The 18,036-nt window shown below is 34.1% G+C and overlaps 1 protein-coding gene and 1 pseudogene across 1 annotated transcript in view; one reads left to right on the top strand and one right to left on the bottom strand.

Annotated features, from left to right (window-relative positions):
- The window catches only part of CTNNA3 (catenin alpha 3), a 1,606,653-nt gene that overhangs the window by 1,255,364 nt on the left and 333,253 nt on the right, over window positions 1-18,036 (bottom strand). The window lies entirely within an intron of this gene.
- Window positions 10,991-11,710, top strand: LOC102475067 (proteasome subunit alpha type-1 pseudogene; annotated as a pseudogene).

The following is an 18,036-nucleotide window of genomic DNA, read 5'->3' as shown; positions in this document are numbered from 1 at the left end:
GGCCATCCCCCCCCTGGGGGGGGGGGTGATTTCTCGCTTTCTGTCTCTCTGTCTCTCTCTCTCTCTGTCTGGTGAGTGCACACGCCCTATAGCAAAAATGTCTCCAAAAAAACCTAAAAATATTCCTACTCTATGACCACATAATTCCACTCTTTGGTATTTATTTAAGAGAAATGGAAGCATGTTCCTCAAAAAGACTTGTGCATGAATGTAAATACAATAGGATCTTTATTTATCATAACCAAAATCGGAAAACAGCTAAGGTGTCACTCAATAGAAAAATGCATACACTTTTAATCTTCATGACAACCCTGTAAGATGGGTAATGCTATCATCATTGAAGCAGAAAGAGAATATATTTCTGCTAACTAACCACACATACACACATGGGTGGGAGAACCCAGTTGCAGTCATTGGCAGCCTGGCTCTGGAGGTAGAACTCTTAGTCCAAACAACATTAAGATCAAAGAAAATCTCTTCTGGTAAGTTAAATAATACACAGATGAGAAATTAAATGAAACTACAACAGCTAAATAATATTTGGGGAAAATATAGAGCCTTAATAGTCATGTAATAAATTACTTTTAAATGAAGAAAATGATTATGATAAGCAATCAACTCAGGAAATTGAAGAAAGAATAAAAGTAAATCCTTAGAGAATAGAAAGAAGAAAATGATAAAGATAGAATCAGAAATTAGTGAAATGGAAAACAATCAAGATGAATAAACTCATATGCCTCAAAATTCAGAAAGATAAACCCGAACTAGAATTTTCCTACAGGCAAAAATTTTAGTGTTTAGGAGGTATATATGGCATGATAAACAGTTCTAATGTATTCTGTAATTCACATTGTTTCCAAGATTTCCAGGTTAAATCAACATGATTTCTTTACCCATCTTTACTGATCCAGCTTCCAAGACCTTCATTAATTTCTATAACTGACCAGAATTTTCTCCATTTCTTCATATTTTTCTTAATTTCTGAATCCTAAAACTAGCGTAGAATGTTAATGAGAAGCTGAATGGCACTAAACATAGCTGGAAAAATACTTCTGAGTCTCACATTATAAATATTTAGAATCATTGTATAAAATGAACTGCAATACATTTCAGGAAATTTTATAAATGTTCAGTATGAGCACTAATGGGATTTCAAAAGAATATCACCAAAATAGAGACTTCCCGATACTGACTCTTCACTGTCATTAATTGTAAATGAAATCAGCAAACATCATAATCAAGATTATACAATTGATTTCAATGGCTTATGGAACAATTTAAGAAACTCTGTCCGTTGTAAGAAATTCCTGAGATGACTTTTTTATCTGATTGGAAACAATTTTCAGTTATTCAGTTATCCACTGGATATCTACATATTCCAGTTTCTCTGTTTGTTTTACTTTTTTAAAAAAATGTAACTATCATATAATGACTTCATTTGTTTATTTATTTTTTCATTTGTAAAACACTTTATATTTTTCCTTTTTTTCCCCAGAATGGCAAAGATTAAAAATCCCTGTTTGTTTTTCAAACCAGATATTGAAAGCTAAATAGTTACCAGTCAAACATCATTTCAGATAGGCTTCAAATATACTTACGAATGTACTTACAGCTTCATTTCTAGAAATTCTATACAGAGGAAACAAAAAGCTATTAGAACAAATATTAATGGAATAAGATTGGCTGTGTGTGCGGTTTATAAGAACAGAGTTTATTATGTTCATAAAAAAAATGGAACTGAAGTATGAGTTCACTTTGGTGCAAAAAATTATGAAATCCATAGATAGTTTTTTATAATATGCATTTTAAATGAACTTTTTAAAAAAGAGTTATGTTATTTAACTTTATTTATTTTAATGTGACCAGAGAGACAGAGTATGAGAAAGAAAGAGAGGAAAAGTGAGAAAGCAAGCCAACAGGTCCAGGACTTGAAACATGGTCGGTCATGAGGGAGTCCAGTGCCTCAACCACCATGCCACCTGCCGGTTCCTTAAATGAACTTTTTGAAGACTGCTTATAGTATCAAAAGCCAGAAACAAACTAAGTACCCAACAATAGAGCTGTTGTCAAACAAAATTACAGTATAGCCATACACTGTCTTTATATTTGTGTTTAAAAATTAATAATTTTATGAGGAAATTTTTTATATATAAAACATAATGACCAGGTAGCTATAAAACCATACACATTTGACGAAGTGTCCATCAACAGACAAATAAATAAAATATCTATAGGCCCAGCCACTGCAACACATACATTAGGGTGCAACTGTGCAATATTGAGTCCATATGAGAAGCCTGGATTGATTTGAACGCTCACATGCACCCACAGAGGGACCCAGGATCCTGGCTGGTTGGAAGACTGGGATATTGTAGCATGGTGAAACCCTGTCAAGAATCCCACTTTCTCTCTCTCTCTCTCAAAAGAAGAAAATTTTTTCACAAAACAGAAAAGAAAATGTGGTAGATATGAGAGGACTTCAAAAAGTTCTTGAAAACCAGGAATTAACTGTTTATTTTTTATGAAAAATAAATTGAAATCTATGCTAGTTTTATCATAATACAAATTTTCCATGAACTTTCTAAAGACTCCACAAGTATGTTCACTGAAATATGCTATAGCCATTAGAAAGGACAAAAATCCCATCATTTGAAGCAACATGGACGAGCTTGGAGTTCATAAACTTCAGCAAAATCAGGCAGACACAAAAAGAGAAATATGTTATGTTCTCATTCTTATGAGGAAACTAAAAAAAAAGAAAAAGAAAAAAGAAAAACAAACAAAAAGATGAGCTTATAGAGGTAGAGAGTAGAAAAGTGACTACTAGAGACTCAGAAAAGGAGGAGGGAGAAGTAAATAGATATAGGTTAACAGGGATAAAATTACAGATAGTGCTATACCGTACACTAGTGTTATAAAGTACAGTATGGTAACATAGTTAATAATTTATGGTATACCTCAGAGTAACCAAAAAAAAAGGGATTTTAAATGTTCCCAGTACAATGTAATGACAAATGGCTAAGATAATGGATATAATTATCCTGATTTAATCATTACATATTATATGCTGGTACTGAACAATCACACCATACCCCATAAATACATATCATTATTATATGTCAATAAAAATAATTTTAAAATTATATATGGCTGAAATATTTGCAGATCAAATGATAGTGTGTCAGGGCTGGCAAGTGGCATGGTGATTAAAGGCGATGGACTCCCACATGGCTGACTGCAGTTCAAGTCTCGGATCTGGTGGCTTACTTTCTCTCTCTCTCTCTCTCTCTCTCTCTCTCATTCTGTACCTCTGTGGTCAAAATTAAAATAACTAAGTAAATAAAGTTAAATAAAATAATTCTTTAAAAAAATGATATCGTGTCTAGGATTTGCTTCAAAATAACATAAGTGAGCATTACATAGTCGAAACAAGATGAGACATGAACTGATAACTACTGAAGTTGGGTGATGGGTACATAAGGTTAATTATATTCTTATTCTTACAGTTGTATATGTTTAAAATTTTCTATAATTCAAGTTAAAGAAACTCATATAAGCACTATGGTCCTAATTATAAATCTGCATATGTACAATATTGTAACTATTGTAGAACACATATGCTAATCTCGAGGAGAACACCACAGAATATTAAGGATGGCTCTTCCTTATTCATTAATACCTTTCTAATCAAACTTCTAAGTTTACAGGCATTCAGGTCATCCAGATATTACTTTAAAATACTTGTCTTTTTTTCTAATTTATGCTTCTAAATGACAATGCATATACTTAAGAAGAATACTGTGATCTTAAATCTGCTTTATTATATCAAGTTATCAGTAGTTTGAATTCTTAAACTCATAATCCTACATGAAATGATTATTTCTTCCATGGGCATCCCTGTGGTTATCGGTTCAGTGCCCATTGGATACACTGACTCCCAGTATACCAGAATGGCCTTTTATTTGCTGAGTATGTTTATACAATTTGAATGAAGAAAGGAAATTGTTAGATAGAATAGAGGGAAGAGAAACCTGAAGTTGGATGAAGGCAAACTAAAAGAAAGGTAGTCAGGAGTCAAAGAGGCTGAATGGTTCTTAGTCCCAGAAAAACTGAAGAAAAAAGATCTCCTTGGCAGTGAGGTAGGAAAGAGATGACAAGGATTTTTAAAGTACTCTGTTATAGATTAGAAAAAGCAAAATCTTTCTTCCAACATAAGCTATAGCAAAATTAACATTGCTTAGTGATGTTTGAAACGTGAACACATTTCCTCTGGAAAAGGGAACACTGTGTTGAGTCCTAAGTTGTTTTACTCAGGGGCAGTGATTAGAAAAGGTGACAGCTGGGATCCACACCAAATAAGTACTATTACCTAAATTGCACATAACATATGTTCAGTCAGTAATAATGCCTAAAGTCTAAGCAACATCAAAGCTTCCAAAGACTAAGATTATTCTATTAGTAGACATATATCATGATACTTTTCAAACCTGGAATGAGTCATAAATATCATTAACTCTAACCTCCTGATTAAACATCTAAGAACTCTAAATGGTTAAGTAAATTGCTCAAAACCTTCTAGCTAGTTCCAGTTACTGTCAAACATAAAACCAACATTTCTGACTCAATCTTCTTTCAACAACTCTACATTGAAGCAAAAGGTATATTGAAGGAGGTAGGAGGAGAAAAAAAACTAAGAAATTAAACTGAAAGTGAATAAAAAAGAAAATAAAAAGGGCAAAGTCAATAAATTTTATTAATTGACAATTACACACATCATTACTTCATAAAAGTTCCTAAAACGATATGTAAAAATATTTTAAATAGTGCATTTGTTATATAAATATATCAATCTTACACATTTTCACCTTTGGTATTTTCACATTTTCATCATTATCCTCCTTCTACCACCATCTCTTTATTTTTCCACCATCACCAATTTTAGTTCATCGTCTTCATACTTGGAAAAACTAGGAAGCCAGTAAAATATTTTTCACCCCCAAATATCATTTAACCAATAGCAAGACTGAGTTAAATAAGAATCAATAACAGCAATGAAGAATTGTTTAACATTTTATATCTTAGTCTCTAACAAAAATGTCAACTTAAGCATTCTCTGTTCAATAGGTTATTTATTGCCTAATGTGTAGTTCATTACATTTAATCACTGAATCAGTTATAAGTCCTTTTGTTTTTCTTGTGCGGTACCCTCTAAATGTAAAACACATAAGCACCTCGAGTACTCTTTACATTTCTGAGTGACTAGAGAAATTTATTTCATAATAAAGCTTAATAAGTCAAAAAAATCATATCACTACATCTACACTCAGATTATTTTTTTCTATATATGTAATTCTTTACAATTTTCAGATATCTTTAAATATTCAAAATTCAGTAGAGATTCCTTATCAGTAAAGTTTATTTAGAATAAAAATTACTTTTACAATATACTTTAATTTTATAGATGGTTAACTGTCATTTAGGAAATACAGCATGCAAAACTCTCTAATGTAACACTCACTCACTATTAAGTGATTAATCATGAGTAATTAATATATATAATCAATTCATTTTAGTTCTGAATGTAAATATCCCACCAAGCAAACAAGTCAAATTAAATTCATCTTAATTTCTAGTGGATACTTTTTTTTAAAGAGAGATTTTTGCTTATAGGGTGTATGTACTCACCAGAGAGAGACAGAGAGACAGAAAGTGAGAAATCACCTTCTCAGGACATGGCCACTTCACAATTCCTTCTCCATTCTCCTCTGGAGATTTTGGGTATGCACACACAAGTGTGTGGCGTGAGTTTTAAGCTACTGGGTCTGGGACTAGAACTACAGTCAACTACGTGAGAGTCCAGTGACATAACCACTACACCACCTGCAGCTCCCTAGAGGATACTTTTAATGTAATAAAAATAATGATTTCCAAAGGAAAGACATTTGTAAGACATTATGTTTTCATAGCATGCATTCATTCATTGATCCTTCAAATAAATATTGACTAGTCACTGCATATAAGACTTTATACTAGGCCCATATGATAGTCAAGAGGGAGTTACCCATCATTGTGGCCAATAGAAAAATAGTAACTTTTGTTTTAATGATATTACCAATGCTACCTGTTACACAAATAAGGTTTCTACATTATTAACATGTAAAGTCAATTTAACATAGTATAAGACTACCAGAGAGCTGGATCCATGACATAGTAGCTAAGGGAAATGGATCCTACACGGCCAGTCATGCAGTTTGAGTCCCAAACCCAGGGCTTGAAAAACAATGATACATGTGCATGCATGTCCCAAATTCTGAGAGACTAGAGAAACGGGGAAAAGATTGCAGCATTATTATACATGTGGAAATGCTTTCCCACTCCATCTCTGTTTTTCTCTGACAAGTATACATGCTTCATGGCAAATTAAAAAAGAAAAAAAAAGATTATCATAATAAATATTACTGTTTCACTTATACTTTCTACTAAAAACTCTCTTATTACTTAAGCAACTCAGTGCAAAATTTGTTTTAAACTAAAATTTTATAACTCTATATGAAATCCCTACTGTATGTTAGACACTGCTAGTTTGGGACATGCATTAACTGTTTCTTATGTCCAAGGAAATCAAAGCCTATCTGTGGAGAGATACACAGATATTAATATAAACAGTAAAATGTCATAATAAATTCTTTCCTGCCAACATATTGCCATGAAACACAAGATCAGGTAGTATGCAGGAATATAGTTTGTGAGAAAATGTTTCAAAAGGGAAATAACATTTAATCTAGGCCTAAAAAATGGAAAAGAAGAAGAAAAGGAAGAGAAGAATTTTTTAAAAAGAATTAGCTTTAATTTTATTTATTCATTCATTTATTTTTTTTAATTTTGACCAGAGAGAGAGGGAAAGTGAGAAAGCAAGCCACGAGGCCTGGGACTTGATCCATGTCCAGCTATGTGGGAGTGTCTAGCGCCTTAATCATCATGCCACCTACTCGTCCCAGGAAGAGAAGAATTTAAAAAAAAAAAAAGAAAGAAAGAAACGGAAAAAAGGGGAGATCGAAAAGGAAGACAAGAGTTACGGTGAAAAAAAGAAACAGCTACTATTTATTACAGATTTTGTAATGAGCAGTTAGACATCCATTATCTAATTTATAGCTCCAGACAACCAACAAATTATATACTAAGTATCTTAGCATTTGTGTTGCTACAGTAGAATACCTTTGATTGATAAAGAGGTTTTTTTGGCTCATGATTCTGGTGGTGGGAAAGTTCAAGAGCTTGAGGACATCATCTGGTTGGCCTCTTTTGCTCTATTGGAATGTAGTGGAGAAAAGCAAAAAGGAAAATGGGTACATGCAAAGAGAGAAATCTATTCAAGCTGTATTAACACATTCTCAAGGACACCAATGAGTGAGAATTTGCTCTCTTCCGGGTGGGTGGCTTTAATCTATTCATGAAAGATTCAATTCTATATCCCAAGTACTTCCCACTAGGTCTCGTCTCCCAACACTGCCGTATTTGGTGTAAAATCATAGTATAAGTTTTGGTAGACACACTCAAACAACAACACCATGGATCTAGTTTATTTTCTTTTGTCACTTGTGTTTTCAGTATCATATCTAAGAAATAATTGTTTAACCTAAGGTAACATAGGTGTATGCCTATGTTTTCCTGTTCACATTTTGCTTACCTCTTATATTATTTGATAATGTTAGAACTTAGATGTTATAAACTATTAATACAGTTTTATCACTGTAATTTTATGCAGTAGTCTCAGGTGTATGAGGCATTAGGGCTAACTCCAAACATATCCTGAACTCTCCAATGGCTGCTATGCTGCAGGTCTCTCAGCTATAGTGCTTATGTTACTACTGACTTTCTTTTTTTTTATTTTTAAGAATTATTTCATTTAACTTTGATTATTTATTTATTTATTTATTTATCTATTTATTTATTTATTTATTTATTTATTTATTTAAATTTGTCTGGAGAGAGACAGAATGAGAGAGAGAGGGAAAGTAAGAAAGCAAGCCACCAGGTCTAGGACTCGAACTGCAGTTGACCATGTGGGGGTCCAGCATCCTTAACTACCACACCAGCTGCCATCCCCCCTGAGTACTGACTTTCATGACTAATGTGTATCTGGAAAAGAAGGAGACAGAAATAGGACAAGATAAAATACCACAAAAAACTGCTCTTACAGAAAGTCAGCTGTTTTTTTTTCTTGTTGGAAGACTTTGGTTAATTTTCAGAGTTCTGAAAAAGTTATTTTGACTATTTTGCTAGGTTATTGCTTTTAAGGAATGGATTTGCAAAAGTCCTCTCTTTGCCATTTCAGAAGTGCTTCCCTGAGGAAATATTTTGGAATTACATTTAGAAGTGAATTGATTTAATGGAGGACAAAGAGGTACCTTTAAAGTAATTGACTTTTCAATGGAGATAGCAGAATTCATGCAGTCAAATTAGTATTATTTTGTTCAAAATCACCATCTTAGAAAGAAGTAACATTTATTCATGGTAGTTCACATACTTAAACATATTTTTATTTTTTTAATTGAACTTACTATTGGGTATATCAAAACATAAAACAACATTTAAATGGTTTTAATAATAGTCAATCTGTACTCTTTGGGAGAAATGTAATTGAAGAAAGTCTAAAAAGGTATTTCATCATGCTGAATGTATAATAGTTTTTTTAATCTAAGTGGTGGCTATAAAATAATAAGAGTAATATCTGTGGTTGGTTCATAATCTAACTACAAAAAAAAGAACTAACTCAAAAAAATAAAGTAACTTCCCTCAAAATGTTATAACTGATGGAGATAACATTAGAATGTTTACAGCATTCCTGGCAGACATATTTGACTTAAGTTCTACAGTGAGTGTTAGAAAGTATCAATTTTTTTCCTTTATTGTCAGTTCTTACATGTTTAAGACCTTTCTGTAAACCATTTACATTCATACTAGCTGAGAGTAAGCTGCATACATTGTGCTCTCCTCCTGACTTCCTCCTTGCTCCATCTCCCTGAGACCTGGCTGGCTGGGTCTGGCAAGTATCTTGTGACTATTGCCTTACCTCAAGGAACTGGCTGGTGGCTGGGGCTATTCCAGAGACATTCATCCTTCTACCATATCAGTATACCCAGATTAGAGGCACTAAATTAATGTACAAATTCTGGCAACCAATATGGCTGACCCTGCAGTTCAAGTCCCAGAACAGGTGGTTTAAAAAACACACTAAATGCATATGCAAATGCCTAAAGGAAGGAGAAATGGAGAAGGGACTGCAGTGTGACCATGCCCCATGAAGGATACTTTCTCCCTCTTCCAACTTTCTGTCTCTCTCTGGAGAGCATGTATGCCCCCTGGCAAAAATTTAAAATAAATAAAAATAAAATAAAATAACACTTGTTTTGTAGAAAAGGAAGTTAACAGAATGACAAAGAGAAAACTCGTTCTTTATAAAATATAAAAATGTTTGTACTAACTCAATTATTTAAACTTAATTATTTGTGGCCTACCAATGTGCTTTTATAAAATTAATGTTTCTCTATGTTGTTGCAAGAGTTCCTGCAAGCAGGTAAAGTGTTTGATTTTGTGACTAGTCCAGATTTCATTATAACAGTGGAATAATGCGGTATTTAATGTAAAATAAGAAAAACACCAGGCACTCAATTTTAGTTATTTTTATAATGACAAAGCTTGTTAAGAAAAGAACAGTTTTATTTCTCATAAATAAAAAGAGGATTTAAGTGTCTCTTTTGGAATAACAGGTAGTATTCCAGCTGTTTGGGGCTGCTCTGGTCTCTAGGCACTTTAAAATTAATGGGCTGGGCCAAACAAAGAGCATATTTTCATTCTGCTTCAACTACATATGCTGGTTTCTAGCAGACACGATATGCTTGTGCAAGTGTGCACACATCTATTATTCCAGGTAGTAAATAAAGACATTTGCCCTCTCCTAGAGACTTGGCCCTTGAGTCAATTGAAAGAAACTACGAATAAACCTAAGTGACTCTCACATCCATGCAGAATAAGCTGATTTCTCATGAAAGCTGTATTCAAGCAATCGTTGAATAATGCTCCTCCTCTATGGGAACTACAAAATGTGGAATGAACATGGGTTTTGAGTCTTAACAGCCCTTGGTTCAAATCCTAGTTCTGACATTTCCAATTGTATGGCACTTTATAAAATCTCTTAATTTTTCTGGACTTCAGTTTCCAAATCAGTAAAATGGAAACTATTGCATATCTCATTAGGTTAATGAAATGGCATTATATAACTCAGGTAAAGCACTTAGCAAAATAGCTGGCATACAGTAGGGACTTAATAAAGGCATCTATTAACTATCCCCACTGCACTTTATAAAAGTTATCTATTGTTTAAGTAGATTTCAGTTCTTATCAAACTTCAAATTAGTATAAAAAATCTATTTTTTCTCCTGTTGTATTAAGTAGCAAAGAAAAACATTAAAAAAGTGACCAGGCCTTCATGATACAATTTTTCATACCTGTAAAATTAACTCTGGTTTAAGTCCTGATTTAAAATACTACAACATAAAACTAACTACAAAATTTTAAAATAACTGGTTATTAATCTCTGGTTGAAAAATAAAAATACTATTCATTAGTTGTCTTAATTTAAGGCATTTCTCAGGTCTGAGAAATTTTTTCTGGTTTAATTATGCAACACTTCTAAAAGAAATGTTTTCCCTAGCTCTTATCAAAACCTGGACAAATTCTAAGACACAACTTGCCACTTCCTCCGAGATCTCCTTCCCCCCATAAAAAAACCCAAGAGCTTCTATTGAGTTATTCCATGATGATTAGCACATGAAAAAATACAGCCCATAGAATGGGAGAAAATATTTTCAAACTGTTCTTTCAAGTAAAGTATTGATAATCAGAATATAGAGGGAACTCAAGCTCCTTACAGAAAAACTAATAATCCAATTAAAACTGAGCAAGCATGCAGGAGGCAGCCACCAGGTAGATGCTGAACCATCATGTCTGTGTTTGGAGCCAACAAAGTTTAGCCACAGTTGGTCTAAAATCAAAGACCCAAGAAATGCTGATTGCATTGAGGAAGGCACAGTCAGAGTTTGCATCTCATCAGAAAAAAATTCTCCATGTTGACAACCATATTGGTATCTCAATTGCAGGACTTAGTGCAGATGCTAGACTGTTATGTAATTTTATGCACCAGGAATGTTTGGATTCCAGATTTGTTTTTGATATATCACTGCCTATATCTCAGTGTGTGTCTCTAATTGGAAACAAGATCTGGATACCAACATAATGATATGTCCAGAGACTGTATGATGTTGGGCTGGTCATTGCTGGTTATAATGATGTGGTCCCTCATATTTTCCAAACTTATCCATCTGATAACTATTCTGACTGCAGAGCTATATCCATTGGAGCCCAGTTTCAGCTCATACTTACTTGGAGAGACATACATCAGAGTTTATGGAATATAATTTGAATGAATTAGTTAAGCATGGTCTGTGTGCCATAAGAGAAACTCTTACTACAAGAATGTTTCCACTGGAATTATTGGTAAAGAGGTAAAGACTTGGAATTTACAATATATGATGATGATGATATCTCTCCATTCCTGGCGAGTCTTGAAGAAATACTTCAGAGAAAGACACAGCCTGCCTAACCTGCTGATGAACTTGCAGAAAAGGCTGATAAACCAATGGAACATTAAGTGATAAACCTGTCTATATGTGCACTATCAAACATGTAAGAAAGCAGGAACACATACTGACAGTAATGTATACTTTGAACCAAGAGATTAAGAGTGGTAGAATATTTGTTGTAAGAATCAGTTCAGATCTGGGTTCTTTCTAAGCAGCTTCATTACAGATATAAAGTGGATAATATTTTTCTTTGAAAAGGTCTTTCTAGAAAGAATAGCTATCTGGGAAACAGTAATTAACGTAATGGCTATGTCGCTGGACTCCCATGTAGTTGACTGCGGTTCGCGTCCCGGACCCAGTGGCTTAAAACTCACGCCGGGCATGTGTGCGTGCATGCCCAAGATCCCGAGAGGAGAATGGAGGAGAAGGGATTGCGGCGTGCCATCCCCCCTGGGGGGGTGATTTAAAAAAAAAAAAAAGAAAGAATAGCTATCTGTACTAAGGTTTTTATATAAAGAAAAAAGTGGTTTTGCAGTTTTAAAGATAACTGTAAAATAAATTGTGTCACCTCTGGTTTAAAAAAAAAAATTTAAATGTGAACGAGCTGAATATACAACTCTCCAAGGAAGATATTAAAATGACCAAAATGCATATGAAAAAATGTTCAACATCTTTTGTTATAAGAGAAATGCAAATCAAAACTACAATGATGTGATATTACCCAACTCTAGTTAGAATGTCTAAAATAAAAATAATAATAATAAGTTTTTTAAAAAGTGCTGGTGTGGCTGTGGGAACCTTTCTGTGCTGTTGAGGGGGATGGAAATTGGTACAGATGTTGTAAAAAACAATATGGAGGCTCCTCAAAAATTAACAAATAGAACTACCATATGACCCAATAATCCCTGGGTATTTACCCAAAGGACAGGAAATCATTCAGTCAAAAAGACACTTGCACATCCATGCTTACTGCAACATTATTCACAATAGCTAAGACATGAAATCAACCTCAGTGCTCAACAACTGATGACTGGATTTTTTGAATGTGGCACATATACACAATAGACTCAGTCATAAACAACAATGAGACTCTGTCATTCAATACAAAGTGGAAAAATATAGAAAATTGAATGCTAAGTGAAATAGGCCAGACTATAAAAGACAAACACTATGTTTCTACTCAATATATACAGAAAATCTGCACTCTATGGCAGAAATTGAACAATTCAAAGACATAAAAGTAGAGAGGACAAGTCTAGATACCACAGACTACATAGGAAAGAGGTAGACAGTGGGGAATAGGTGGGAGAAGCTCAGGAAAAAAGCGTTTGATAGACATAAGAAAGTAAGAGTTTTTGTTGAAAATAACATATATGGTAATATCCATGATCTGATAATCACACACTGTGCACATGTTTTGAGGAACCATAATGTAGGCCATAATGATGTAAATAAGAAGTTACAAAATAAGATAATTTTTTAGAGAGATTTTTGCTATAGGGCACGTGCGCTTGCCAGAGAGACAGAGACAGAAAGCGAGAAATCACCCCCCAGAGGGGATGGTCACACCGCAATCCCTTCTCCTTCATTTTTCTCTCAGGATTTGGGGCATATATGCACACATTTCCAACATGAGTTTGAAGCAGCCAGGTCTGGGACTTGAACTGCACAATTATTCACATCAAGTTTTTTTTTTTTTTTTTTTTGGAGAGGTTTTCACTATAGGGCGCGTGCACTCGCCAAACAGACAGAGAGAGACATAGAGACAGAAAGCGAGAAATCACCCCCCAGAGGGGATGGTCACACCGCAATCCCTTCTCCTCCATTCTCCTCTCGGGATCTTGGGCACGCACGCACACGTGCCCGGTATGAGTTTTAAGCCACCGGGTCTGGGATGGGAACCATGGTCGACTACGTGGGAGTCCAGCGACATAGCCATTACGCTAACTGGTGGTTCCCCACATCACCTTTATGATCCTTTTTTGGGCTGCATAAAAAATTAATCTTTCAAAGTCTTAGTTTTCCTTTATTTATTTATTTATTTATTTATTTAGCAAAAATCATGTGTGCTTTCTGGAGAGAAAGAGAGAGAAGAAAGTGAGAAGCCACTACCCATGGGAAATGGTCATACCACAATCCACAATCCCTTCCCCTACATCTCTCCCTCTTTTCAAGATTTTGGCACACCTGAACACACACCTGGCATGTTTCTCAAGGCATTAGTCCAGGACTCAAAGCTCACAGTAAGACATGTGGGATCCAGTCAACTTAATCAGCACACCGAGGGTTGGCTCTCCCTCCTATAAATGGAGATATTAACACTTGCTTGGTAAAATGGCTGTAAGAATTAAATAATAGATGTAAAATGAAATAATAAATGTACAGTGCTTGGGACTGACAAAAAAAAAAGTGGCAGTTATGGTATTTTGGGAGCAGCTGAAGTTAACAGTGGTTCAGGGACAGAGGAAAGGTAATTAGCCTGTTGAATGACCAAAACTGTGACTATAGCATGAAAAATGAATGACCTAGCCTGGTTCACTGATTTTCTGTAAGTCTCCCTAGTACTTGCTCGCTCACCCATTTATAGAGCTCCCCTCTATCTCAAAACTTCTCATTGTTATCTCTACAAAGGACTTATTTTAGCTAATTTTTTTCATCTCTTATTACTTGTTCAGAAGCTTCTTTCATATGTATTCCATAGCACCAAATAATTTATCTCATAGCACAATACTTCACAGTCTATGTAGCTAACACCCTGAAATTCATTTTATTATGAAATAATCTACCATGAACATCTAAAGATTGTTTAAAAAAACCAACCCCCACATACAAAAAAGCTCTCTCTGATCAAATTAAATAATAATAATAATAAATATACAATAAACAATAATAAATAGCTAAATAATAGTTCTTTTTTAAAGTGAAAGTAAAATTGGAATCCAGACAGTTCTCCACAAATTAGCATACCTCAGTAAACTCAATAATTATAATATACTTCATTCACTTGTCTAATTTGAATATGAAATGGCCCCATTTTTAGCTTTGTTCCCTCAGTTCCCTTCTTATTATCACATACGTAAACTCCTAATTGGAACTTTTCTTTGAAGAGCTACAATGAAATCATAACCTAAGGGATAGAACTATTTCACTAACATTTATGATAACCAAAACTTCAAAGTTTCAGTTTTACTTAGCTAAGTAATCAATTAACAAAAAGCCGTAAAACTGCTAATATATTTTGGATTCAAGTGAAAATAGTAATAGCTTTCAAAGAGCATCATTTTATTTCCTTCTCTCTGTCTCTCCCTGTCTCTTTCCAGTAAATGCACACACCCTCAAAAACTTACAATAAATAAATAAATAACAAACAAACCACCATGCCCCATAGACAGGAACCACATAGGAGGTACAGGTTGGATATCCTGTCCAACCTAAAGGCTGAGTGTGGTGGTATGCATCTGTAATCCCAGCAACTGGGGGAGGCTGAAGGAGGAGGATCACAAGCTCAAGAGTGGCTTTGCACAACTTAGTGAGACCATGTCTGAAAGGATCTAGCATAGCGGTGCACGCCTGTGGTATCAACTAATTGGGAGGTGGCAGCAAAAGAATAGTGATACCGTTAGACTCTGTCTCAAAATAAATAAATAAATAAAGTTAGTCCTGAAAATAAAACTGCTAAATTTGATCAAGTGGACTTTTTGTTTTTAATAAGTTAGATTAGATGTGTGTTTCCAGCACATTTTGAGGAAAAGTCCTTCAGAGGTCCTCTTAGAAAGGTGGTTAGAAGGAGCCTTAGTAAAAGTAAAAATGTAAACTTTACAGATGAAAATCAACTTCAGTTGTACTCATCGGTGAATGGTAATATTTATTACAGGAGAGAATTTAATAATTTTTTTCATTTAATACATATTCTTATATACAGGCACTCCTCACTTATCAACCAAGTTCTATTTCTAAGGATAGATCATTAAGCAAGTTGATCAATTAAAAAAAAAAAACTTAAAGGTGGATGTCTTGTGGTGTCATCGTGCCATAGGGTATGTATTCACAGTAGATATCATGCAACACCACACTAGAATAATGTAATTCTATCCATACAAAAAGCATACATTAGGTAAGTACCAGAAAGCAATAAGGCACATCACAATCCAGTGTGATCTATTTTATTTATTCTAAATACCACTATATGTGCACAAAAAGTACAAATTTATAAATAAAAAATATAGTCTTACATGATTGCAAATTCTTCATGTAGCAAATACTAACTTACCATGAGAAAGGGGATTTCTGATACACAGAGAAAGGGGATCCCATGCTGGAGGACTAAAAAACTAAGTCTGAGCAGTCATTAAACAGGTATGTCATTAACTGACAAGTGTCTGTAATGTAATTTCTTATTAGATATTAGGGATACATCTTATATTTCTAAGTAGTTCCATATGTTAAAAATTTTTTATGACTGGAACATGTTACAATGGATATATCAAAATTTTCTTCTAAATTACACATCTTAAATGGTCTAAATCTAATTGGCCCTGAACATGGTGAATGAACTGTGGTCACTATAATTCCCTGAAAGCTAATATATCACCAGTCAAGGGTATAGTTTCTATTTGGAAGCCTTTACTGTCACAGGATAAGTATGAGGTCTTATTCATCATTCACATATCTCCTCCTCCCAGTGTTAGCACAGTGCTTGGTATTCAGTGAGCACGTGATAAATGTTTGCTAAAAAAAAATTCAGTCAGTGTTAGGAGACCCAAATACACGTAAGAAAATATAATACAGTGAATATTCCAATGGAAACAAGATTTAAGTGTAGAAAAACAATTGACTAGTATAATTTCACAGTGATGTATGCATAACAACCATCCAGATGTATTCAGCTACACCAAATTAAACCTCTCAATACCACCTATATTTCTTTCCTTACCCAAACCCCCCAATTTTTCTTAATTCAATTTTTAAAACTTATACCAATAATTTGGGCAACAGTCTTACAAATGAAATAATTTAATTTGATTGTTAAAGGAAGAAGAGTGGATACAGAGTTATGCATAATGTCAACCCAATGAACAAATTAATCAGGCACTTGAAATTTGCACCAAGGAAAGGAGTTATGTTATACAAACGTTGATTCCCACTAATGCCACTTGAGATAGGAGCTAAAAAGATTTAAGAAACTGTCAGTTAAATGAATCTCAGTGATCTCTTTTATTGGGGGGAAATGCTGCTTTTATGTATAAAAGTTTAATTTTAAATTAAAATACCTGATAATAATCTTTATCAACTATTATTTTGTTTTATTCAGTAGGAAGATAAACAGATAAGATCACCTGCTTAGACCAAGATGCTGTGCATTATTTACAGCATAAATTTTCGTTCAGTAATTGGTAGGTACTGTTCTACTTCTGCTTGCTAATGACTGTGATATATTGCTAGGCAAATAGTGAAATAGAATGTTCTGTTACTTTAGCAGGATTGCAAAAAGTAATGCAATAAAAAGTTTTAGTTGAATTGACTGCCTTCAATTATGTTATAAATCATCCTAAAAATTCTAACATTAAAAACATGCCACATATAAAATGAAGTTGAGTAAAATGAAATTTGTGTATTTGTTTGACATTGGCCACTACCTATAGTTGCCCATTCTCTAATGTAATTTTGAGGCAGAAAATTGTAAGCATTTCATGCTCACCAACTAAATGCCTATTATTTGTGAGGAAACATATATTTTAAATTGTTCTCTTGAATTTAAAATGAAAGTAATCCAAAGAAAAAGAAGAGAATTCTTTCTCAAATGGTCTTGGAAAGAAAGTAGGACCTTTAAAAAATTAATTCACAATAAGGGATAGATTACATGATGTAAAATTATAAAGACTTTTTTTTTTTTGCTAAAGGAGAAGAGCATTAGCAGGTAAGGAAACACAGTCATTGGCATGGTAAATATACATGTATAATACTTTCTAAATTGATTTCATTTGAGTTACATGGGAATCTCAGATTGAATTCATGTAGTAAGTTAAGTCAAAGACAATTTTTGCTAAAGGAGTTTCTCAATGGTAATAGCTGAGACCTGTTTATAGATAGGCCATGACCTAACTATTAAGAGTAAATAAAGTCTCGGGAACCAGCAGTTAGCGTAATGGCTATGTTGCTGGACTCCCATGTAGTCGACCACGGTTCACATCCCGGACCCGGTGGCTTAAAACTCACGCCAGGAGCGTGTGCGTGCGTGCCCAAGATCCCAAGAGGAGAATGGAGAAGGGATTGCGGCATGACCATCCCCCCTGGGGGGTGATTTCTTGCTTTCTGTCTCTATGTCTCTGTCTGTCTGTCTGGCAAGCTCATGCGCCCTGTAGCAAAAACCTCTCCAAAAAAAAAAAGGAAAAAA

Source organism: Tupaia chinensis, unplaced genomic scaffold, assembly GCF_000334495.1.
Source record: "Tupaia chinensis unplaced genomic scaffold, TupChi_1.0 Scaffold000250_1, whole genome shotgun sequence".
In the NCBI taxonomy this organism is placed as follows: Eukaryota; Metazoa; Chordata; class Mammalia; order Scandentia; family Tupaiidae; genus Tupaia; species Tupaia belangeri.
Note: the sequence above shows the minus strand (reverse complement) of the source record. Positions and strands in the feature narration are given on the sequence as shown.